Source organism: Pinus tabuliformis, chromosome 7 (genome assembly GCF_031772625.1).
Source record: "Pinus tabuliformis cultivar Carrire ecotype Pingquan chromosome 7, CPIR1, whole genome shotgun sequence".
NCBI classification, from domain to species: domain Eukaryota; kingdom Viridiplantae; phylum Streptophyta; class Pinopsida; order Pinales; family Pinaceae; genus Pinus; species Pinus tabuliformis.
This window is the reverse complement of record NC_142293.1, coordinates 420,542,977-420,569,665: the sequence shown is the minus strand read 5'-3', so window position 1 is coordinate 420,569,665 and position 26,689 is coordinate 420,542,977.

The window sequence follows — 26,689 nt, the reverse complement described above, 5'->3', positions numbered from 1 at the left end:
ACAATTCAGACTTCTTTTTCTGTTATAAAGTCAGCCTTGATAGAAATCAATGTATTTTTGAAATTACTGAAGGGTGGGAGTATCATAGTCTGGATATTTTTTGTCAGAAAGTCAGGGATAGTAGTCAACTTCTCAAGGTCTGCAATGTAAATCCAGTGAACAGGATCAACTGTAAAATCCCTGAGTTTGTGTTCGAGGAATGGCCTCGGCCTCCTTTGAGGCTCTGAACTTTGTACATATCTTTTCCACTTTTTTAATAGAATAGTATTTACCGAGAAAAAATATTTTAATATTATATTTCATAAAGTAACTATTTAGGAAAGTTGGAACGTTGTTTTTTTTAATATTAATAGATATCTTTTTTTTATTAAGGTTTATAAATTTAGAAAATAAAGTTATATTATTTTAAAAATTTTAGGTTCAAAGCATACTACATATCCATTTTGATTGAGGATTCTACTAATCATCCCTTTTTATAAGTCTTTAGGTATACAATTAATTTTTTATGGAATTGGTTATAAAATTGTTGCACTCGCCAAAAGAAATTTTAGTTGTTAGAATGTCCTTTCACATTCAAGAGCTTGTTCAAATTTAACGTTCTTTTCTTTGTGTGGCATCTTTGAAAATCCCAACTAATCCTGTTGGAAACATAACTTCCATTACATTTTTGGGTGTTGGGAAGTTGTTGATAGCTTAGATTTAGTTTTTACTTCTTATTGGATCCACAATCATTCATTTCCCTAATACGATATGCTCTCCATAATCAATTTGATCCTTATAGAAAGAACACTTACTTAGTTTGGCATAAAATCTATGTTATCTAAAAACTTGCAATATCATCCCCAAATGTTGTCACTGCTCTTCTAACCTAGAGTAAATAAGGTTTTCATGGAAAAATGGTATAAAGAACTTATCCCAAAATTTTCTAAAAAACTTGTTCATCAAACACATGAATACATCTAGTGCATTGGATAAGCCAAAAGGCACCACCCAAAACACATAGAAGCCATACCTACATCTAAAAGTTGTTCTGATGATATCTTCTTCCATTTCACGACTTGATGACATCCTCGTCTCAAGTAACTCATGGAGGATACCTTTTACCCTCTTCGTTGATCAAATAAAGTATGGTAAAGGATATTTGTTATTAATTCTTATCTTGTTCATTTGTATGAATTGAATGCATAACTTTAATGTTCAATCATTTTATTACAAATAATATTGGGACAACTCAAGGGGACTCTCTTGGGCATATATGTCCATTTTTTAATATTTCTTCAAGCTACATCTCTAACACGTTAAGTTTCGATAAGCTCATTCTGTAAGGAGCTTTTGAGATTTACATTGCTCCTGGCATTAATCCAGTTCACAAATTGATGTCCCTTTTAAGTGGCGTACCTAGTATGTCACCAAAAGCATCTTTATACTCCTTCAGTAGTAGATACTCCTCATTATTAAGCATTTTATCCTTGGTCTCTCCTTCCATATGGAAAGCATAAATCTAGCATCCTTTTGTGAAACTTTTCTTCATGTCCATTGCTGATGTTTCCCTCTTTGGGATAGTTCTCATGATCCCATTTACCTTCCTCCAATTCCCTTCTTCAACAAGACAAACAAAGGCTTTGTTGTAGGAGTCTAATATAGCATGATGTCAATCTAACCAATTCATACCTATGAGGTAGTCATACAATCCCAATTGAATAATGTTCAAATCTCTTCGGTACCTACATAACTCATGTTGATCACACACTTTTTTACTAACTCATTAATTCTTCATTTTTCTCCTATAGTTAGTTGAACTAACCAAGTCCTTTCACGTTTATATTTTTCCAAATTAAACATTTCAACAAGTTTTGGATCAATATAACTATGTATAGCTCCATAATCAATTAAATTTCAATGGGTTAGTTATTAATATTACCTTAAATTTCTATCATGTGCACATGGTAATCGGTTTGTCAAGTTTCCAAAGATGCATATATTCTAGGCATTAATTTTCCGAAATCCTCCATTATATCATCTTCTTGTACATGGGACACAATTTCTACTTTAGCATCTTTATAAGGGAAATCCTTAAACATGTTATCACCCTCACATCCCCATCGTCTAATAGATGGATATATTGCCATTTTTCCCAATAATTCCTACTTTCTTGGTTCATTAGGTGTTGGTTGTTTTGGTTATTTTATTGAGGGCTATTTTCTAAAGAAGAGAGATTGTATCATTTATTCCTTTGCTCTATTTTGGCATTATTCATCTTATTCCAAACCCTTTGGATTTCTAAGGTATTTTTCCTTCCTTATTGCATCCTCTTGGATCTTAGGTTCACAAAATTAATGTTATCACTATAGTATGAAGGAAACCTACTCAAGAACCTATGGATTTTTTCTATCTCTCATATTTGATAAAGTCAACATATTTCGACAGTTCCAAAAACGTCCTCTCATATTATGAAATTTGATATCCTTATGCATAGTAGCAAAGCTTTTGGTCCCTTACACTTCTTGTGCTCCAATTAAATCTAGCAGGCTTAATCTTTTTTATCTCTCCTTTTAGAGAATTAATTGCAATTTTCCCTTTTTGGGGTCTAACGGGCGGTACATTTTGACTACTAGCTACATTATAATATATGCGTGGTTTCTTCGTAGCCTTATTTGGGAAATGAGTTTGATATCTAGTATCAATCTTAAATTATCACAAACAACCCCCTATTTTCAATAGTGTGTGCACCGTGGCTTGCTTAGATACAATTTTTTTTTTATCAATGTTCTAATGTATTTGGTTTAAAATTTGTCAAATATATGCATCAATACGTTTCTATTCTTGTTGTTCCATAAAAGGCACCTCACCATTATCATTATAGCTAAGTTGATCCATCTATATATTTATCATAGTCTGGAATAATGTTGGGCTTTCTTTTGTACCTCATCCTTGACCATTGGTGTCTATTTATGTATTATTGGGACTTATTCGTCTTACCATCCGTCTTTAATAACCATAAGATATTAGCGTATCTTCCATGTCTACTTGTATTTTAGATGTACAGTCAGTTCATCACAAAACTATTAGATAATAGTGGAAGTCATATTACATATAGTTTCTCTGACATTTTTGCATCACTGATACACCCATTTTTTCCTCTCTACTCCTCCATATTCACCACTTTATTATCTCTATCCCCACATCACTCATGATTTTGACAACAAAATATTCAAAGAGCTCTTTGAGGTAAGAACTTTTTAAGGTATTATGAAATTTCTTATTTTTGATGGCCATAACAATAGGAATAAAATTTTGTCTTTAACATTGCTATAGTTTATCTTTGTTGTATCCCGTAAGTGCATATTTAGTGATCATCCTCATTGATTGTCATACTAACATGCCTCTAGGGACAAATATGCAACTTGGGCTTTACTTCTAGGTGCCTTGAGATGTTTCCATGTTGGTTAGAATAGCTCTAAGATGAAAATTCTCATCGCAATTATTTGGTCAAACCTTTAGTCAAACTTCTTTTAAAACAAAGGTAGCAAGTAACAAACATGATTGTGGCTCATCGATGAGGATATCCCCATTCATTTCATGGCATGAGAATATCACAAAAATGAGATCTACATTCTATCTTTTACGAAAGGTTAATTAAATTGTGTTTCCTCCATATCTGTATTTTCCATTTATTGTTCATGGCCATTCTGTTAGATTCAAGAAATATAGAACTATTTTCTTATGATGTAATTCTATGCCCTTGTCGCTAATGTAAATAGTTTGAATGACTCTAGAAATAGGGGAGTTGACTGTTCCAATATGTCTTCCCCACATTCTATAAAAAAATTCTATAATGTGAAGAAGGGAATCAATCAGGAGCAAAGGAGTTTATGTGTTCATAGAAATATGGATTTGGATATGGATTACCATGCCCTCCTCTTTTATATATAAATTATGTGAAATGTGAAAGGAGTGAGTTGTATTTGGTAATTCAAGAAATTAGTTTGTTTATCTCTAAGTTGGTGAGTTAGTCCAATGTGATGGTTGTATGTTTCTGCATGTTGTAGCTCAATGAAAAAGCATATGTAGATCCAGATGAGCTTTTGTAGCACCTCTTCCTCAATGTAATGTGAAACTACATATAATCTTATAAAATAATTCTAATTTTTACTACGTAGAAAAGTACTCATACTAATTTTCTTTCCAACACAAGTCAATTAGGAAGGGTCTCTTATTTGGTTTGCATTGAAATTATTTTATATCTTACTTATATTAGTTAAATTAGATATATAACACCATTATATTTCTTTCATAGATTAGTATTACATTTCTTGTCATCTATGATATTGAATTATTCACATGCATTTAAATGGTAAGTGTGGATTCCCTACAAAGGTTAGGCACTAAAGGTTGAAGAATGAAAGTACTTATCAAATAATCATATATTTGTTTTATGATTTGATTCAAAAAAAAGAACTGTCAACAATCTTTGTAATTTTCAACCATCATTATAAAAATAATAAGAGAAGAAAAATGAAGTTACAATTTCCAGTAACATAAAATTTGGTAGAAATGTTGGGAAATTTTAGTTATAGCTTGTTAAGCTTCAGAAATTTAAATACTTTAAAGATTTTTTATTTATATTGTTGAACCCATTTTAATCATTAAAAAAAACCATTTTAAACACTCCTATGGTTAAATTTTTTAAGAAACAAATGATAGAATGAAAAAATAACTTTCCCGGCCAAATGGTGGTGAAAAATGGTGAACTCGGTAGACAACGCCAAATAAATAGGCATATGGAACGGCGTTCAGAAATGAAATTATTTTTTTTTACTCCTTATAACCCAAAAGAATTAAGCATAAAAACGATTACCTTGCGGTAAAAAGGTTAATATAAATTGTAATATTTTTTATTTTCGAAATCAATTGTCGATATAAAAAAATATATCGATTATATGTTTATCTAGAATATCGAGTTTCCAATGTATATTCCATCAATCTGGACTTTCATACCCGCTGATTTTTGGATTGTATATTTATAATTTTCGATAAGATTTTAAAAAATGGTGACTTTCGATTTTATAGTATGAAAACTAATTTAGGTTTTAGGTTTTAACTTGTGAAAATAATTTTAAACTATACTTTATAATTAATAATATTCACCATAATATTTTATTTGATTGAAAACATGTATCAAAGTTGAATCGCAATATTAGTGGCCTGTCGACGTAAGTATCCACTATGGTACTTAATTTGAATTTTATATTTCATATATATAATGTTGACAAACAAAACATGCCATATAAATTCAAAATAAAAGTTATTCATAAAAATTGATAGTTTATTAATAATACAAGAGTATTGTTTCAAGATACGAAACTTATTTTGGATATATAATCTGTTGGATGAGAGAATATTTCAACCACACACAAATCTAGGAACATAGTTAGGAACAAGCTCCTCTAGTTAGTTAGAAAGACACAACTGAGACAAGTAGGAATTACATATTCTAACACACTCTCTTAATGAGTACTTCTCTCGATGTCAATCTGCAAAGTCTAGTTGTGGTCAAACATAACAAAATAATCTGTTGATGTCCATATAAAGGAGCAACCATCCACCGAAATGCAAGGGTGCCAACTGCTGCAACCGCTAGAGTATTAGGATGGCCTTCGTATACATGGTTCTATCAACCATTATAACCACATAAATGTATCTGTACCTGTAAATCCCCCTCCAACATCATCATGGGTTTTATCAGATTACCCGTAACCATCCTCTGGGTTTTATCGGATTACCCTCAACCATGCCACCAAGGGCTCTTAGCCACAAAGGCTAAACATAGCCACCAAGGCTCAACTCAGCCATGAAGGTTCAACATAGCCATGAAGGCTCAACTCAGCCACGAAGGGACTCTAGCCACTCTAGGCAACAACCTTGCCGCTAGGGTACTCCAGCCACTCTGGGCTACAAACCTGCCACTAGGGCATTGTAGCCACTCTGGGCTACAAACCTGCCACTAGGGCACTCTAGCCACTAAGGCTCACCAAAGACCTAACTCAACTAGGCCGAGGGTTTTCTCGGCTAACCCCAAACCATGCCAACAGGAATCTATGTCCCACTTCACTCTTACATGTGGTTTCTGGCTTACCACAAACCGACACTGCAAATACAAAGTGGTTTTTAGATTACGACGAACTGTATGGGGGTACACATTCCTTACAACGCTTACAACACAACTCTAACTTTTGGAGTTATCAGTTACATATTTTACAAAGACCACTACAAAACATCCTAGACTTGCTTACTAATAAAATGTGTGACTCATAATACATCATGCTAGTGAGTCTATTCCACAAACTCACACTAACTCACACAAACATTCACCTAGTTGTCCATCATTATTTAATTCCCTGTGTCTTTGTTGCTCAAAATCAATATTTGTCACTTCAACCTTGACCACCGAGCACCTTTGGTCTCTTCTTTCTATTTCTCATTGAATTGTCTTGGATTCACCTGCATGATTTGTTAGAGTAACTAATTCTAACAAAACCACTCCATTGAGTTAGCTAGGCTCAATGCTTCTAATTCCAAAACATTTATATATACCACATTAATTTGTTTCTTATTGGTGTTTTTTTTTTAAATATGCAATTCTAACAAATTGCAATTTTTACATTGAGTTGATCAGGCTCAATGTGTTTACCTTCACAAACTCCAACTCTGTCAAATTAACCCAAAGAGAAAGAAGAGGGCTATAAACCTTCAGTTGCATGAGCAAGATACTGTCCAGATTTCCCTGGTCTCAGCAGCAAATCTCCCCCATGGTCGTTTCCTCACGCTTCTGAAATGTTTCATTCAAAATCTATAAAATCAACCATCGACGTCATCTCCCACATACAAAGTGCATCATCAAATGACAACTCCCAAGTGCATCATCGAAAGACAACTCCTAGTGAAAGAGCACAAGCAACATCCGAAATGTGAAGAGAAGACTCTCGACGCCAATCTGAGCCAACTTCTTGAATAATTGGATGTAAGTCAATTGCAATATTCTTCCCATGGCTACTAATTGTTTCACCACACCAACTGGACCTTCCATTTGGAAATTTGGTCGCATTCTTCGGAGAAGACTTCTCAAAGCACCAGAATGCATCTGCATCCTCCTCAAAAAAATAATGAATGGAGATAGCAAATCACTATACCTTGATGGTGAAAATCCCAATGTGTATTTTCATTCTGAGGATGTGGTGCTATGCACGCTCCCTCTGTTTCATATCTTCTCACTGAATTGTGTGTTGTTGTACTTGCTCAGGGCCAGGTCTGCTATTCTTCTCATGCACAAGTTCGACATCGAGAGCCTTCTGGATCTAGTGCAGAGGTTCAAGGCCATGGTGCCTCTCATAGTTCTTACCTTTTCCAAGAACATGTTGGTGGAAGGCTACGATTTGTTGTCCATTTGGATTGTGATGTCCGGCACTACACCTCTTGGAAAGGAGCTCTAAGATGCATTGAGGCTACGACTTCCCAAAGCCACTCTAAGTTAGGGATATGGTATGACAGAGGCAGGACCTATGCTATCAATGTGTATGGCCTTCGCTAAGGAGCCCTTTCTGATGAAGTTTGGATCGTGTGGAACAGTTGGAGCAACCGCAGGGGCATGCTTTCGAATTTTACGAGAATCCCTACAAATCTTCAGAGGAGAAGGCCTAGGACCCTAAAGTTCTTTCCTGGCCGGCGCTCCTGAGTTGGGGCACGCAACACTCAGATCTCATTGTCCATCACCAGCCCTGGCACACCCAAAACCCGCACACACAAAAAAACACCAAATTCTTTATTTTCCTCAGCCCAGGAAGGGCCAAGACCAGGAGGGGCCAGTCCCTCAGGGATCTGATACCATGATAAAAACTAATAGTCCAAAATATCTTCAGATACATTAATAATATAGGAGTATTGTCTCAAGATAGGAAAACTATCTTAGACACACAATCTGTTGGTTGAGAGATTCTCTCAACCACACACAAATCTAGGAACATAGTTAGGAACAAACTCCTCTAGTTAGTTAGAAAGACACAACTGAGACAAGTAGGAATTACATATTCCAACAGTTATAAAAATCAAAGGTATGATATGATGTCATGGTAGAGTTTTATTATTTGAATTTTGTATTTCGATGATAATTTTTTTTCTCTTTTTATAGAAAGTAAATTATATAAAAGTTATAAAAACCAAACATATGATATGATATCATGGTAGAGTTTTATTATTTGAGTATGATATGATGTCATGGTAGAGTTTTATTATTTGAATTTTGTATTTTGTTGATCATTTTTTTTCTCATAGTAAATTTTAAAAAATAAAATAATTTTTATAGGGAAATAATATTTTAAAAATTATAAATTTTGTAAAAATTAAGTTCTAATCAAAATATTGTTATAATTAATTTTTTTTGTGTATAAAAAAATATATTTTATAAATTTTAAATATTAGAAACTTAAATAATGTTTTAAAATTGTATTTAATAAAGTAATTATTTAGTAAAGTTTGAAAGTATTTTTTTAATATTAATAGATATTTCTTTTTATTAAGGTTTATAAGTTTAGAAAATATAGTTATATTATTTTAATAAATTTAGGTTCAAAGTATACTACATGTCCATTTTTCTCGGGGACTCTACTAATCCCTTCTTATATGTCTTTATGTATAGAATTAATTTTTTATAGGATTGGTTATTTATAAAATTGGTGCACTCACCAAAATAAATTTTAGTTGTTGGAATGTTTTTTCACATTTAAGAGCTCATTCAAATTTAACATTCTTTTCTTTGTGTGCCATCTTTGAAAATCCCAGCTAATCTCATTGGAAACCTAACTTCAATTACATTTTTGGGTGTTCTTCAGTTGTTGATAGCTTAGCTTTAGCTTTTACTTCTTATTGGAACCACAACCATTCCTTTCCCTAATATGATATGCTCTCCATAATCAATTTGATCCCTATAGAAAGAGCACTTACTTAGTTTCGCATAAAATCTATGTTCTCTCAAAACTTGAAATACCATCCCAAAATGTTGTCATTGCTCTTCTAATCTAGAGTAAATAAGGTTGTCATTGAAAAATGGTATAAAGAACTTGTCCCAAAATTCTCTAAAAATCGTGCTCATCAAACACATGAATACATCTAATGCATTAGATAAGCCAAAAGGCACCACTCAAAACACATAGTGGCCATACCTAATTCTAAAAGTGTTTTGATGATATCTTCTTCCATATCATGACTGATGACATCCTCATCTCAAGTAACTCGTGGAGGATACCTTTTACCCTCTTAGTTGATCAAATAAATCATCCATCTAGGGTAAAGGATATTTGTTACGTATTGTTATCTTGTTCATTTGTATGAATTGAATGCATAACTTTAATGTTCAATCATTTTATTATAAATAGTATTGAGACAACCCAAGGGGACACTCTTGGGTGTATATATCCATTTTTTAATATTTCTTCAAGCTACATCTCTAAAACCTTAAGTCTATATAAGCTCATTCTGTAAAGAGATTTTGAGATTTACGTTGCTCCTAGCATTAATCCAATTCACAAATTGATATCCCTTTTAAGTAGCCTACCTACTATGTCACCAAAAGCATCTTTATACTTCTTCAATAGTAGATACTCCTCACTATTAAGCATCATATCCTTTGTCTCTCCTTCCATATGGATAGCATAAATTTAGCATCCTTCAATGAAAGTTTTGTTCATGTCCATGGCTGATGTTTCCCTCTTTGGGATAGGTCTCATGATCCCATTTACCTTACTCCAATGCCCTTCTTCATCAACACAAACAAAGGCTTTGTTGTAGGAGTCCAATATAGCATGATGCCTATCTAACCAATCACTAATAGAAAATGATGAAATTAGTGACTAGGTGACTAAAACATCTAGTCACCACAATTATTGCAAGTGAATTACTACTAAATTTGAGCAATTTTAAGTGACCCAACTAAAAATGACTAACTTAAAGGACTAATTTAGTCTACGATAAAATATACGACTAGATAATAAGTGACCCAACTAAAATTGACTAACTTAAATGACTAATTTATGTCAAGGGTAAAATATATGACCAGATAATAATTGACAAAATATATGAATTAGTCATTTATGTTAGTAATTTTTAATTGTGTCACTTTGGAAATGGAAAATTACAATTTTGATACTGAAGTGTCACATTTTACTACATTTTAACACTTCAGATGGATTTATAGACCTCTTTAGAGGGATCTCTGAATCCATCTGCAGTGTTAAAATTTAGAGACATAATGGACTCTAAATCCATCTACGACATTAAAATTATGAAGACCCTTTATTTTTCTCTAAATTTTAACATTGTTGATTAATTCAGAGACCTCCTTCTCTGAATCAAGCTGCAATGCTAAAATTAGAGGCTAGGAATGGAGTTATCCTTAGGAAATTAATTGTTTTAATATTGAATTTATTGTTTGCATCAATGACCTGCATGGATAGTCAAATCAAATATTGACATTTATATTTATTTGGGTAAATTTTAATTTTTTATTTGCACCAATGCCTTCATTATAATTTTAGCAAAGGTAATATTTAGAGAGTTAAATATTGATATTTATATTTATTTGGAGATAAAGTTTAATTTTTAAATTCCATTGCTTCATGTGAGTTCCTTTAAATCTAGAGATAAATATTCATATTTACGTTTAGTAGATAAATAATCATAACTTTACTTCATGTTAAAAGTGCGAGTTTATTTAAATATAGGATTAAAATATAAATAGATAAAACTGACATATATATACTTAACATATAAATATATTTATAAGTAAATGTTCGTAACTTAGTTGTATAATTGTTTTTTTATTTATTATCAATTTAATTGTTTAATTTCTTTTATTTTGTTTTCTTATAAAGGTTATTAGGTGACTATAATGCTCGCTATGAATAATCTAATATTATCGAAAACTCAAACTCATTTTATGTGTTGGCTATCATATTATAAAAAAACCAAACCCATTTTATGTGTTTGGTATCAATAATCTTAGGTTCCAGTTTCGATGAAAATGGGAAGCCAGCTTGCTGGCTATGAATTTTTTGTCTTCGACACCTAGCGATGAAATCCTCACCCACAAAACCCCCATGAAAACGTGACTATGAACCCCGTTTGCATGAAAAATAGTCATTCTTAACCTGGGAAATCTAGCTATGAACCTTGTTTCCATGAAAATTGACTGTCGTTACTGTGATGAACTCTCCATGAAATCTAGATGTTCTAAACTATCCATGAAACTGGTTTTTCGTACCAATTTTTTCCCTTTGGTGGGAGTGTTTTGGTTAGTTTTGAGACAAATTCATATGTAATTAGATATTTTTAAGGGTTTGGAAATCTTATATATATTTGTAGCTTCTATAATGGATAAAACATCATTGGAGAGAATTCAGAGGCTCTTGAAGAGGAGGGAAATAGATAATTTTAAGTTTAAGTGTGTAACTATGGAGAATTCACTAGTTAGTTGGGATCGTATCTATCCTATGTCCATGATTTTTGACATATCTAGATTCTTGTTACAACAGTGAAAAGATAGATGAAAATTTTGGTTTATAGAAACTCTGTATATACTTGAAACCTTAGTGTAGGCAGAAAGAGCAGACACATGTGTGTTGAGGACACCTCTTAGTAATGATGCATCCCATTTGTCTATAATTGCCTTATATTTATGTGAGATATTGATGTACGGGGGCTTGGACTTAGGGGTTTATGTTATTATTAGAAAAATTGAAAAATCTGATTCGAAGGTTTGAAAACAAAGTAGAGAACCATGGAGGGTGTTCCTAATTTTCTTTCCCTTTGTTTGTAACAAGTGTGATTACAGTAATTCGGGGGCTAGGAATCACCATAGTGTTTCGAATTTCATGGTTTCAGTTTTGTCTATTGTCTTTCTTAGGTTCTAACATTGCAATTTCCAATGAGCAATCATGGGTTCTGAACTTGCATCATCCTAATTGCTATTTATATAGGTTACCACTTCAAATACCCTGGAAAAAGACATTGAATGTGATTGGCAGAGTCATTGCCCCTAGTATCCTGAGCTAGGCAGATGGAAACCATTTTGCTTCTCTAAACTTCAATTCTTGTGCATTTTAATGGGAGTTGTTTGAAAACCCCCCTTAAAAGTCACGACAATGTAACTTTAGAGGTATTTTTTGACAATCAACCCCCAACACCCCAAAGTAATTAGAATTAAACTTGTATAGGTGGTTGTTAAATGACTTCCTCCAAATGTTCAATCATCATGAATTTGGGGGCAGGAGGATCCTTTGGTGTATTGAAGGAGGCAAGGGGACATATGGGTAGCATGGGTGGGTAGAAGTGAGAGGATAAATAATGGTTTAATGACAAGTGAATCATGGAGTCATCCTAATGAATGAACACCACATAAGAGCCAGATACATCATTGGTCCCAAAATCTACAAAATTAGAAAATTCAATGGCATAGAGGATCATAATGAAGCAACTGCGAGTGATAGAATAGTCCCTAAAAGTCTTTCCATCCAAAGAAAAGTTAACAACCTACCCGAAAAGAAGTGTGACTAATGGGCTAGAAAGACCTAGACACTAGGATCAGATCCTCGAATGACCCGATTTAAAACTCTCAGAAGATATATAAAAACCAAAAAAACGCCTTTCACAAATAGCAGCTGCATCAACACCAACACCAACACCAACAACACCTCCATCAAAATCCCTCCATTACCATTTATTTACATACCATTATCAAAACATTATTTTATAAAAATAAATAACAATTAGATTTCAACTTTAATTATTTATTCATTTAAAAAATTTAAATTTTATTAAATAACCAAACATATTACTTATTAAATTGTATATTTATTAATAAATGTTAAATTTTAGTTAAAATAAATATAGATTTCCATTGATTTCATATGGCCTTTTACATCCTTTTTACATGGAGTGTATGAATAAGGGAATATTAATCTCAAACCTTAACTATTGCAATTTGAGTTTTTCTCATTCGGGAGCGAGCAGTGAATTCATTCAAAAATCATTGTCTGGTGTGCGATTAGATTTGTTGTAATAACCAAATTATCAGCTACATATATTCCTTATCACTCCTCTGTTGATCTAAAAATTGCGGAACTCGGTAATTTGCAGAGAAAAAATCGAAGAATTTGTGTGTGAGTGTCGAATCCCGAGACTGAATGGAGGGCATAGACACCAATAACATGCAGGCTAAGCTAGTGGGGTTTGATTATTGGCTCATCATCATTTTTTCTAGTAATGAATATAGTATTATCATCCTTGATGGGTTTTATGATATTTCTGATTTTGAAGGTAGCTTCTTATGGTTTTATTTGACAATGAATTAGATGCGGGGTTTCTTTATTTTGGCCCTAAGACTTTTTATGCCCTCTCCAAGGAATGTTTTTCGACTGATAATGAATTAGTAAAGGATCAGAGCAATGAGATTATTATATGGATAATATTTGGTGTATTGCGTACTTCCTAGTTCATTTTATTATAGGGATGGCTTTGTTAAATTCATGGTGGGCGAGTCTTGTTAATTTGATAGAATGATTTTCATGTTTAGCTCATGAAATTGATGGCTTAGATGTAAATTATCTTCTATTAGGCACAAACCGAGAACATCTGTCTTGGGATAGATGTATAAGGTGCTTCTCAATTTTTGATTATGATGGTCTACTAGATATGATTGTGTTTGTAGTCATTCTGGTCATAGTGAGATCATAGTGGCTCCAGTAATCAATTGCACTCCCTAAATCACCTTCTCCAAAAGGAAGTTGTACAAAAGAAGGGGTTGGGGGTCAGAGTTGGGTAATAAAAAATAAATTATATTTGCTTGCCTATGCATGTGATGGAATTAAATGAATAATAATATCTTGCATTCTAAGAGGCCTAAAATACCACCATTATTGGGTTTGTCCTTAATGATCAACCCTAGAGCAGTCAGGTAAAGTATTGTTTGCACCAATCTTACCGAGTTGGATTAGTTCTAAAACATGGGTAGTAAGGCCCTATGTTTCCATGAGCTTGATCGATAAACCTTACTCTTTCTTGCAAGGGTAGGGTATATATACCTCCATATATTAAGAAAACTATATTACATGAGCTTTAAGAAGGGCTTCTCTTATCCAACAAATGAGGGGAAATAGTTTTCAACATAAATTTTTTATTTGGTGTGGCTAGGTGGTCTGATATTTAAAATAGATCATTAAAATTATTGTTATTTTAAAACTATATTAATAAACTATGAATCAGTTTTATATGCATAATACAGTAGGGGAAGGGAGGGTTGGCAGGTTGATGTTTCTTATTCGCTAAAAATGTCAAGTTGTTCCATTAGCATTTCCCATTGTAGTTTGCAGCTATGGAAACATGGCTAAGGCCCCTTTGGGCACGTTCTTTTGTTCCCTTCCCCTTTCTCATTATGTTTTGGATTTATGGTAACATGGCTATGGCCCCTTTGGGCATGTTTTTGATCCACAATCCATTCCTATTTCCTATTCTATTATGCATTTATGGTAAGATAGCTAAGGTCTTGTGGCGATCATACTGGGTTGAAAATTGAAGGTATTTTCGAGTTGCGTAAGACCTTTATTGTATACCCTATTTAGAGGTGTGCACGTTCTGTCCGATATGGTGTATAAATTCTAATTGCACAAATTATTTTTCTATAGAGTAACCACTATTTCCTCCATTAATTGGTGATTCATGTGATCACTATGAGTTCCCACTAGCTATCTTGTAAGTCCAGCTGAGACCTATAGGTTTATTACATCTTTGTGTAATAATGTAAGAATGTTTGGGATCAAACCCAAATAGGTTAAACCTCTTACTAAATTATTAATTTGAATAGGGTATAGTTCAGTGAGGGGACTTAGCTACCATTTTATGCATTAGAGACAAAGTACCATTTTATCACATCCATTTGCTTTTAAAATTATTGCATATCCTTTTATATGTTTGCTGGTGAAATAGGTATTATTTCAACAGGAAAAACTACAGAAGTACAAAAGTGTAGAAGTTTCCCATTATAGCAAAGAACGGGGGTCATGATAAGCATTAATTGGTTGTCATTCCAGACTATATTAATTTCTCATTAACATAGTGAATTGAAAATACTATTAAACACAGAAAGAGATTTCATTGCACATAAGGTGATTTTATTATCTAAACTAATGGATCAAATATTGATTAGATTTATGTCAAGTTGGCACTTTTTATTTTTGAAGAAATCGATAAACTTAATTTTGAGGTTTCTTCAATGTATATCTCGTATGAGTTCCTGTTGTGTGGAAGTTGATTACATTAAAAGGTTTGTAAAGATTACCAGAATACACAAACCATAGAGGCATAAAGTGACCACAAATTTGGCAAATGGGGGATCAATTCAAGAAAGAAGGAAAGCTTAGCAAGCAAAAGAGTCAGGCATATGTTCTTTTGAGTGTCACATAATGGTTGGATTAATGTATGGCCTCCGTATGAAAGAGAAAACTCCTGTTGAAGTTTATTGTAAATAGGAAAAAAGTTGGGCCTCATAGGCCAAGTGGTAGGTCAAAGTCAATGAAGGTGATCAAAGTCATTCCAATGGTCAAAGTCAACAAAGGTTGAATTGGCATGGGTTGGATTTGAACCCTTTATATTTGTTTAATTATTGCAAAACATTACCAACACGCTATGTATTTCATTTATTAAATTTTGGGTGCAAAACTATATTAGTGTTATGACAATATGGTAAGTGGAGGTAGGGTGGCAAAGCTCGCCACATCCGACGGCTTTGCCAACCAAAAGAGCGATGGTTTAAACGACGCTAAAGACATTCTACATATAGTAGAGTATGGCAACAAAGTATGGTTATGGTTATCCAAACGATGCAAAAGTATTAATCACATGACACGTCAGAGCCACGGGTTCTAACATGGTCCCACCATCAGATATATGTTGGCTTATATGGGCCTGACCCAGGTTCGGAAGAGTTATTTAGCCAAACAAATCCCGTAGCTACCAGCCCTTTTGGCAATAGCCCACAAAACGCAGACTGAGGTCTCACCCGAGGTAGCAGGGGAGGGTGATGGAACCAGGTTTCCGCACCCTTAGGATGTCTTGATGTGGTTTGGAAGGTTTGCCCACCATTTTGTGGCTTCCTTCCACTCTGCTTCCGCGTAGATCCAGACACAGGAAAATCCTTAATACTTATTAATGTGTTGTTATAGATTAGATCTACTTTTTATATTCTTTAAGCAAACATTTAACAGAAATAACCAGTCCATGCACCAGAAAAGATACAGATTTGCATAAACTCATACATAAACATATGTGCATAGATTAAATAGTTATACCAACAATAAATTAGCCAGATCCACAATAATTTAACACAGAATTTCTGAATCAACTTATCTTTATTCAATTCCTTCACTAATACATCCAGATCCACCTTGCGCACTCAGCTGCAAGGGTCCGCGCACACAGCTGTGGACTCTACTAGGCCTCTGTGCACATAGCTGCAAAGCCTCTATCTACCTACCAACACCCTTGACTCAGACTTACAAACGCTTCAAGACTTCGCTCCTCAAAAACCCATTACATTTTAGATCAAAAGTACATACCAAAAAGTTGCCTTCTACCCATAGAGCCTCGGTCTATTTATACATTCCCATGGTCCACAGACCATGGGAAAGCTGACTTACTTCCTATTATTCTATATTATTTCTTGGGCGGACAACCTTTTGACTCGATATATTACATTTCGCGCTCAACATATTTCGGAGTTTTTACAATATTTTTATCCTAATTTATAGGCTCTAAGCCCCCAAAATTGTTACGCGGGACCTCCGCTACCCAACAGGCCCCCAACACAATCATTGTGATTCGACCCGAGTCACTCATCGGTGCGGCGAGATGTGGTGCTTAGGCTCCACGGTTGACCTCCCCATGAGTGACGCCCTTCATTCTACTGCTCCTTCTTCGCCTCCTACAACGCTTTTTACAGCTCTTGCTTCGTGGTTCTACTAATTCTTGCAACCGATAATGCTCATTCTTCTCTGCTCGGTTAACATAGAACACCTCCTCATAGGATTTTAGCTCTAGCTGGGGTGCCACATACAAGACCACCTCGTACCAATGCAGCCAATTTCTAAGTTCGTATCTCCTCTTCGCACTATTTGCTGCAGCTTGTGTTGCAATTTTGCAAGACCATTGTTGCTTTCTGCGAGATCCCAATATTCAAGCTACACCAGAGATGACTTGTTGACTGTAATTCCACCAATTGGCTCTGTATTCACAGCTTTTCCTTTATCCTTTATGGTTCGCCGACCAGCCCATGGGTAAGGCGACGGCATCCAGACCAGTTCTGCTTCATGTTTATAAACTTCCGGCACATCCCCTCCCGTTGATGTTGAACTCTGCATGGTGCCCACAGCTGTCCACATCATATTCTTCAGAAAGCCCAACATCTTTGGCCATATCACAACTCTCGGCCTTACTCCTTGAGTGTAGATAATGAAGAGTTCCATAGCAGCGGGAAAGCACAATAGCTTAAGGTTCTCAGAAGCGCAGCTTGTTCAGTGAAGGCCTCCTTGTGATTTATAAGTGTTTCAAAATTCAAATTCATTGGCTCCCGCCTTTTCCGGTGTCCTCATGTTAAGCCTGCGGCAGATCATTCCAGATCCGGTTCATACCTTGTCTCTTAATTTCCTACCGCCCACTCCCTTTTGCCATAACTCAAACATCTTGTCATGAATAGTGACAGCAACGGTCACCTCTCTGCTTGTCAATGCAACAACGCATCCCTTTCCATGCAACCGCGACCCTTGTGACAGACCATATCCACGCGCACCCTGGTGGTCGCGCAGCTTCCCCCCAGACTGCTTTATTGTCCCGCGCTCTCTTTCAACTGGCTGGAGCGGTGAGACTGTCCTTCGGTCGGTTAGTCAGGTGGTCGACCCACCCGTGTAGAGCTTCAAGCAACTGCCATTTACTCTTCCCGGGAAGGGGTCTCCATTGAGCTTAGCAAGCTGGACCGTGCCTCCATCTGTAACTTCTTTGACTACATAGGGACCCAACCAATGCATTCGGAGCTTGCCAAGGAATTTCTCGAACTTTCTGTCATATAGTAATACTAGATCATTCTCCTTGAAAGTGTGCACCTTGATATGGCGATCATGCCACGCTTTCTCTCACTGTTTTTGTACTTGCTGATGGAATCTGGCCAAAAACTGTTCCTCCTCAAGTTCCTCCAGTTGCGCGAGCCATTCCTCCAAAGCCCCGTGGTCGGCCATGCCTGTTATTGCCACGATTCACAAACTGGGTACAATATATTCCATGGGCATAATGGCTTCCTTACCATAAACTAACCGAAAAGGTGTCTAGCCTGTCAACTTCTTGCATGTGGTTTGGTAAGCCCATAGCACAATAGGGATGCGCAAGTCCCAATCGTTTCGCTGCGTGTTACAGACCTTAGTCAACGCAGTCTCCAAAAATTTTTTGAACGCTTCGACGGTCCCATTTGCTTGTGGATGGTATGGCATACTATGTTGATGATATATCTGGAGTTCCTCAGTGAGTGCATTAATCGTTTCATTCAGAAAGTACATTCCCCGGTCGCTCATTAGAATTTTGGGACATCCAAATCATGTCAACACGTTCTCGAACAAAAATTTCGCCGCAATAGCAGCTGTGTAGTCCTTAACTAGCTGTGCTTCTGCTCACAGTGTCAAATATTCTGTCGTGGTGATGATATAGCGCACACCCATCTTCCCTTGAGGTGCAATAGGTCCCACGAAATTGATTGCCCACTTCTCGAATGGTTGCAGTGTCATCTGTGGATTGAGCAGCATTTCATCCCTTCGCGATGGTTTCCCAGTCCGTTGACATACGTCACAAGCCCGACAGTATGATTTCGAGTCTTGATGTAGAGTTGGCCACCATAGTCCTGTACGAAGAATCTTCTGTGCTATGGCACAACCTGCATAATGTCCTCCAGCAACCCCTCCATGTGCTTCATCCAGGATCTGTCCTCGCTCGAATTCAGGTACATATCTACGTAATATTTTGTCATTTCCCATCTTGTAGAGGTGTCTTGCAATAATAGTAAACTCTGTTGCGCGTATCAGTAATTCTTTCTTCTACTTAACGGAATATCCTTGCAACGTGGTTCCTATGGTTAAGAATTGGATTATGTCCTCAAAATGGCCATCTGTGACACGCACTGCATACAGTTGTGCATCCGGTAGTCCTTCCTCCAAGTTTGTGGGCTCTTTGCTGTTCTCAATTCGCGATAGGTGGTCTGGGCCTACATTTAGACCTCCTGGCTTTACGACGACTTCAAAGTCATATTCTTGAAATAATAACAGCCACCTACAAATGTGCCCCCCCAACATAGGCTTATTCACTAGGTATTTTAGCGCTTAGTGGTCAGTATACATCTTAAAGTGTCCTCCGAGCAGATAGTGGCAGTATTTCTGGAGCACGTATACCATTGCCAATCCTTCTCACTCAATAGTGGAGTAGTTTTTCTCAGCTTTTGACAATCGTTGACTTGCGAACGTGATCAGATGATCAATTCCCTCCGCTCCTTCTTGAGTGAGTACCACGCCCAATGCGATACATGATGCGTCAACGTGCACATGAAATTCGATGTCCCATTTCGGAAAGACCAATATAGGGGCTGATGCCATCTTTTCCTTAAGTGTTTCCAGACTTCTATTACATTCCTCATTCCAGCAATAAGTAGCATCCTTCTTCAGCAACTGTTCTATTGGTACCATGATTTATGCATAGCTTTTTATGAACTTTCGATAGTAACCATTGTGTCCCAGTGTGGCGCATATTTGTTTGACACTTCGCGGTGCTTGCAGATTGAGTATGACAGCAATCTTCGTTGGATCCACCATTAGACCTTGCTTACAAACCACATGGCCAAGCAGGTTCCCGAAGGGGACGAGGAAAGTACACTTCTTCAGATTTAGCGCAATCTGGTGTCGTCGGCAAGTATCCAGCATTAATCGTAAGCTCACGGTATGTTTCTTAACTAGCCCAAATACAGTGCAATCATCAAGATATACCTATAAGAACTTGTGTATAAATTCCTCGAATGTAACTACCACAACGCGGAGAATATCGCCGGTGCGTTCTTTAGTCCAAAGGGCATCACCATATACTGAAAACATCCCCATTCGGTGGTGAAAGTTGTCTTACTTCTGTCCTCTAGCGCGATCTTGATCTGGTGGTAACCCGAGAAACTGTCCATGAAGGAGTAGGCTTCCTGTCCTCCCACATTCTCTAGTACCTTGTCTATAAATGGCGTCGGAAAGGGAACGTTGACACATACATAATTGAGCTTTCTGAGATCGAAGCAGATGCGAATTTCACCCTTTTGTTCTTTTCCTACACAACCATAGGACTTACCCAGTCAGACTCTTCTACCGGTTCAATTATTCCTGCTGCAAGCATCTTATCCAACTCTTCGCGAACCTTCGCTTTGTATTTTGGATTCAACCAGTAAGGTCGCTGCTTAACTGGCTTTGCATTTGGCTTCAGGGTTATCTTCATCATTCCCAGGTCACTGAGGATCCCTTTTAACTCCGTGATTTTTGTGGGGAATAAGTCTTGATATTCTCGAAGCAACTCGACCACCTTTTCCACCGTGGCATCGTCCCAATAGTCTCCCAGCATTGCATACTTTGGCTCTTCCTCTATTCCGATGTTTACTTGTTTCGTTTTCAGTGGCGCGGTGATGTCTGGATCCTCGATTGCTGGTCCACGCACCTTGCGACTCCCCTCTATTTCTGGAATATTGATGTTTCTAGGGTCATCCTCATCATCTTCTACCTACACATTATAACATTACAGGGCCCGGCTCAACTGTCGCGACCAGTCTGGCTACATGATTTCTTCTGGTTTCGATGGTATTTTGAAGATAGTGGCCTTTACCACTTGCAACGCGTCGTCCATAGTATCCATCCATTGATCCTAAAAGAGGAAAGTTGACAGAAACCCTTCACGCAAGATATCCCATTCGCATGTGCCATGTCAGAGATCTGTTTCAGTATACCAATTCCTTAGGATGACATCTAAGGTATGATAAAATAAGTTTACCCACTCCTGTTGAGGCTCTTCTCCATAAGATTGGACCCATCTGGTCAGGTGCATGCATGGATCATCACGTCCATCGTATTTCTCCGTTATGCGTAGTTTCGGCCTCCCAAATTGTATTTGCATCATGTGCCTACAGTCTCACCAACTTTCGAAGGTTCGTTCATGTGTGCCACACCAACGCATAGGCATCGCGTGCAATGCCCATTTTAGCGCATCGTACAGCTGGTGCTCTGGTACCATGCTTTCAAATTTGATCATGAATTCGTCTAATACTGTTAGCCCATCATACATCGGTAGTTCATGATTCTGAGATTTAACGCAACACAGTGATTTAGTCACCATATTGCAGTTTAACGTCGTTACCCCATTCAGCTAGTTATGCCATCGCTCATCTTCTTCATTTGAATCTTCGGTGCAGGAGTATGCATTCTCCCATGATATTCTTCCTTCCGCTATCGGATTGTCGCCCACTTGATGTCGTGCAGTGATTTTTTAAATACAATCTAATTCATCAACACTTCCTTCATTGCGCATGGGTTCAGTGTAACATGATCCTTCAGCCGGTTCTCACCGAATGACTACGTGGAGCGACTTCTTCTCAAAGATCATTTTCCGCTTCTTTAAATTAATAACTCCATTCATGCTAGTGGCCTAGTATATTCCTAATAATGCAAGGTAAGGGCTACTTTCATCCACAATTTCGATTACCTCGAAGTCCATTCGGGTGCTCCCACCTTCTACATCTACCGTAATCCCTTGCAATCTTCCCATGGGAAAGATCTTCTGTTGATTCGCCATCCTCAATTGAATAGGAGACCATTGCAGCTTGGGCTTGCCCATGCGCTCCCACATCTTTCTAGGTAGTACATTTGCATCTGAGCCCAAGTCCAGAATGATTTGATCCATCTCATAGTCACCAATCTGTGTTGTTAACCGCAGAGTGCACCTATTTATCAATTTTTGCAAGCCCTTAACCACTCTATTGTCGTGAAGCAATTTCATGCATGTCTCTAAGAAGGTAGTCAACATCGAGGGATCCCTTTCTAACTCAGATTGATGCCTACTACCTGGGGTAGAGACCTCTGCAAAGCTCTCCCTAGCTTCCAAGCCTGTCTCCTTGTGGACTCCTCCGTCCTCCTTAGTTGGTTTCCCCTTATCCTTTCCTATGTTCGTGCCACTTCTAAGTACCATATTTACGTTAGGATCTTCCTCGCATGGTTCAGCCCTCATCATTTGGACTTTTTTTGTCGTCGTAGTTTGTGCTGCCTTTTTCTCACGAATCTGCGCTATTAGTGTGGGGCACTCTATCAGTTCATGATCTAATTGTTTGCAGTAAGGGCACGATATTCTGGTCGGATTGGTACACTCCCGTGTGTAGTGACCTGGTCCTCCCTAGTTGTAACAGATGAGCTTCCCACGACCCCTTCCTGGCCCCATTCCTCCCCGTCCTCATCCATGTCCCTGGAACCCGCCGTGCACTATCGCCGCAGCTAGATCCTGACCTCGGACTTCAGTCTGCATTCTGTAAGTAGGTGACTGGTCCATCAATAATTGATAACTATGGAAGTCTCGTTCCTCGTGGCCCACTGATCTGTAAAAGTTTCAAAATAGCTGCTTGGGGGGCGGTTGTCTCATGTTCTATAATAGATGACAGTTGTCCGTGGCATGCTTTCCTCCCTTCTGACATATCGCGCACCAGAGTGTGGGCACCGCGCTTGGCGCTGCCTGTGCCTCTGGTCACAACGGCGTTGGTCCCCCCGTTGCCACATAGTTCATAAAGACTGGATAGTGATCTTTATCATGACCTTGGCTTCTACACTGTATACACCATACTTCCTCCTGGGCTCCTGGGCGGGTTGTTCTTGTTTTAACTTCTGCATTTCTAAACACAGGTTTTGTATTTTCGCGTGGATTTGCTGGGCTCCCAACACCGGATCCTATATCGGAGTTTCGTGCAACCTCATCGCTGTCTCTAATGCTTCAGCCTGGGTTGAGATCTTTTGCTATGATAGAGCCATCCTCAGATGTGGCGTCAATGATGCCACAAACCACGTGTAGTGTTGCGCATCCGACAGCGTCATGTTCGCCTCATGGATTGTACTTTTCAATCTCTGATCTAGATCCCACGGAGTTTCACCAGGCATCATCGCGATTTCCTTGAACCCTATGATCGACTACGTTTCTGATTTCGGCCGGCTAAACTCTTTTTTTAATTCAGTTCGGATCTCCGTTGTTCCCGCATTCGGGTTATCGCTTGAGTACTTTATATACCATGTCAGCGCTCGGTCCTGCAATGTGCTAACTAAGGTAGCCTTCTTGATGTTATCATCCATAACTCCATGTGCTTCCCATACCATCGCTACCACAAACCAAAATTGTTCTGGATCTTCGCTTCCTGCTCCTTTGAATACCGGTAGCTAGATCGCGCTCATCATTCTTAACCTTTGGCTTGCACATCGGTGTTCTATAAAATCATACTACTCCTGATCCAATCAATCTTCAAGCTCTTTCCTTATAGGATTCTAGTGTTCCGACATTAGACACCCCTTGGGCAGATCCCGGTCCTGGCAACAGAACCATTTGATGGCTTATATGGGCTTGACCCAGGTTTGGAAGATTTATTTAGCCAAACAAATCCCGCAACTACCGGCCCTTTTGGCAACAGCCCGAGGAACGCGGACTGAGGTCTCACCCGAGGTAGCAGGGGAGGGTGCTGGAACTAGGTTTCCACACCCTTGGGATGTCTTGATGTGGTCTAGAAGGTTCGCCCACCATTCTGTGGCTTCGTGCCACTCTGCTTCCACATAGATCCAAACCCACGAAAATCCTTAATACTTATTAATGCGTTGTTATAGATTAGATCTACTTTTTAGGGTCTTTAAGAAAACATTTAACAGAAATAACAAGTTCGCGCACCAGAAAAGATATAGATTTGCATAAACTCATACATAAACATACGCGCATAGATTAAATAGTTATACCAACCATAAATTAGCTAGATCCACAATAATTTAACACAGAATTTCTGAATCAACTTATCTTTATTCACTTCCTTCACCAATACATCCAGATCGACCCTGCACACTCAGATGCAGGGGTCTACACACACAACTACGTACTCTACTAGGCCTCTACGCACACAGCTGTAGAGCCTCTATCTACCTACTAACACCCTTGACTCAGACTTACAGACGCTTCAAGACTTCGCTCCTCAAAAACCCATTACATTTCAGATCAAAAGTACATACCAAAAAGCTGCCTTCTACCTATAGAGCCTCACTCTATTTATACATTCCATGGTTCGCAAACCAAGGGAAAGTCGACTTACTTCCTATTATTCTATATTATTTCTTGGGTGGACAACCCTTTGACTCAATCTATTACATTTCGCGCTCCGCATATTTCAGAGTTTTTACAATATTTTTATCCTAATTTATAAGCTCTAAGCCCCCAAAACTGTTACGCGGGACCTCCGCTACCCAACAATATGGTTATAATAAAAGCCATATATATATATATATATATATATATATATATATATGTATATATATGTATAGATGTAGATATACACATATACATATATATACATATACATATATATATATCTATATATATATATATATATATATATATATATATATATATATATATATATATACACATATACATATATATACATATACATATATATATATATATATATGTATATATGTATATATATATGTATACATTTATATATATATATGTATACATGTATATATATATATATGTATACATGTATATATATATATATATATATATATATATATATATATAGATCTATATATATATATATATATATATATAGATCTATAGATCTATAGATCTATATATATATATATATATATATATATATAGATCTATATATATATATATATATATATATATATATATATATATTGCCAACCCAAAGACTATGGATATTAGAGCTCACATAAAACGGAGGCCGTAGTCCAACGATGCAGAGAATGGGATTGAAAATGGTTACATGGCTCCAAAGATGGTGGGACTACAACCACACACCAAGGTTATATATATGTCATTTTCCATAAATGCAGCGTGGGGGGGGGGGTGCCGATCCAATACATTGTCACCATATATATTACATGTGGTATATCCACATCAATGACAATCGACTGTTAGTCTGCCTTGCCACGTGGAGGCTATACACATCACCGCTGACATTGATATGCCACCGCCAAGTCAACAGTTAAAGTTTTGATATAACATTTGCCAGGGGTCGCAACATTATTACACTGCTGATATATATACATTAATCATATGTTATATCCGGGTCGAAGGTGTAATCCACCACTGGGTTGTTATAACTATGTTATAACCATAAGCCATATATGTGCCAACTGATTGATTGTGTGGCATGGATGCATATCATTATCTATTGTTAAAACTTTAGGTATAATTACATTCCACCGATCCAATGAAAGTTATGCAATGACTTTGGTATAAATAATATATTTAACAAAAATACACCGAAAGAGTTTTGTGACTATGTCTAGGTGCCACAATGTTATAAGTTACCAACAACCTTTGCTAGTTGTGGGTGCATTCAAATTAATTTGAATTGAAAATATAGTTAATATTTGCTATGTTACAATAAAATTATAAATTTAGAGTTAAAAAACCTTATAAAAGGTGGGCAATGCAAACAAGAAAGGGAAAGGCAGAAGCAGAAACAAGCCATTCGAATTAAGAGGCAAGTGAAGCCCAGAGTGGTGTTGAAGTCTAGCTTTGTGAGCTAGATGGTGTTGAGCCATTGCGCCATTGGAATGAGAAGGGAGTTGTGAGAAGTGAAACTCTAAGTTGATGGTGTGAGCCATGTTATAATCTCATTTTTTAATTGGCATTCCGAAGCCATTCGAAGACAAAATTGGGTGCTTGAAGAGTCAAAGCAGGGGTTATGGTGCGCTATGGACTCATTGGCAAAGCCTGTTCATTAGTTGCAACAACGAATTCTTCCGAATTCAGTACATGAACCGAAGTCTATCTAAATCAAGTTGAGATCAATTTTATCATGCTCAATTTCAGTTGACATTTAGTGTCCTTGTAGGAGATTAGTTGTTTTGTTGTAGATGACAGATTGATTGCAGATTGTCAAATATATTGTGAAAGTTCTATGTAGGAGAACATTTCCTTGCAAGGGAAATAGCCGCAATTGTAAACAACAAATTTATGTACCTCATTTTAAATACTGAAATATGAGCGACCTATCCTTTTGATCAGGGCTCGAAGACGTAGCCTAGGAAGTGAACTTTTTCATCAATCTTGGTGTCGTTGTTCCTGATGTTTGCATGATTATTTATCTTATGTTCTTCATATTTAACTTGCACATGTGAACTAATTTGTGATTGAGGACACACCAGATTATCATGATGTTTTAAAAGATCCATTTTCAATCTTGTCAAGTGTCACAAAACGATATTCTTATTCAATTTTCAGATCATTTTGGTATTAGAGCATGTTATCACCAAAGTGCAAGAATGGG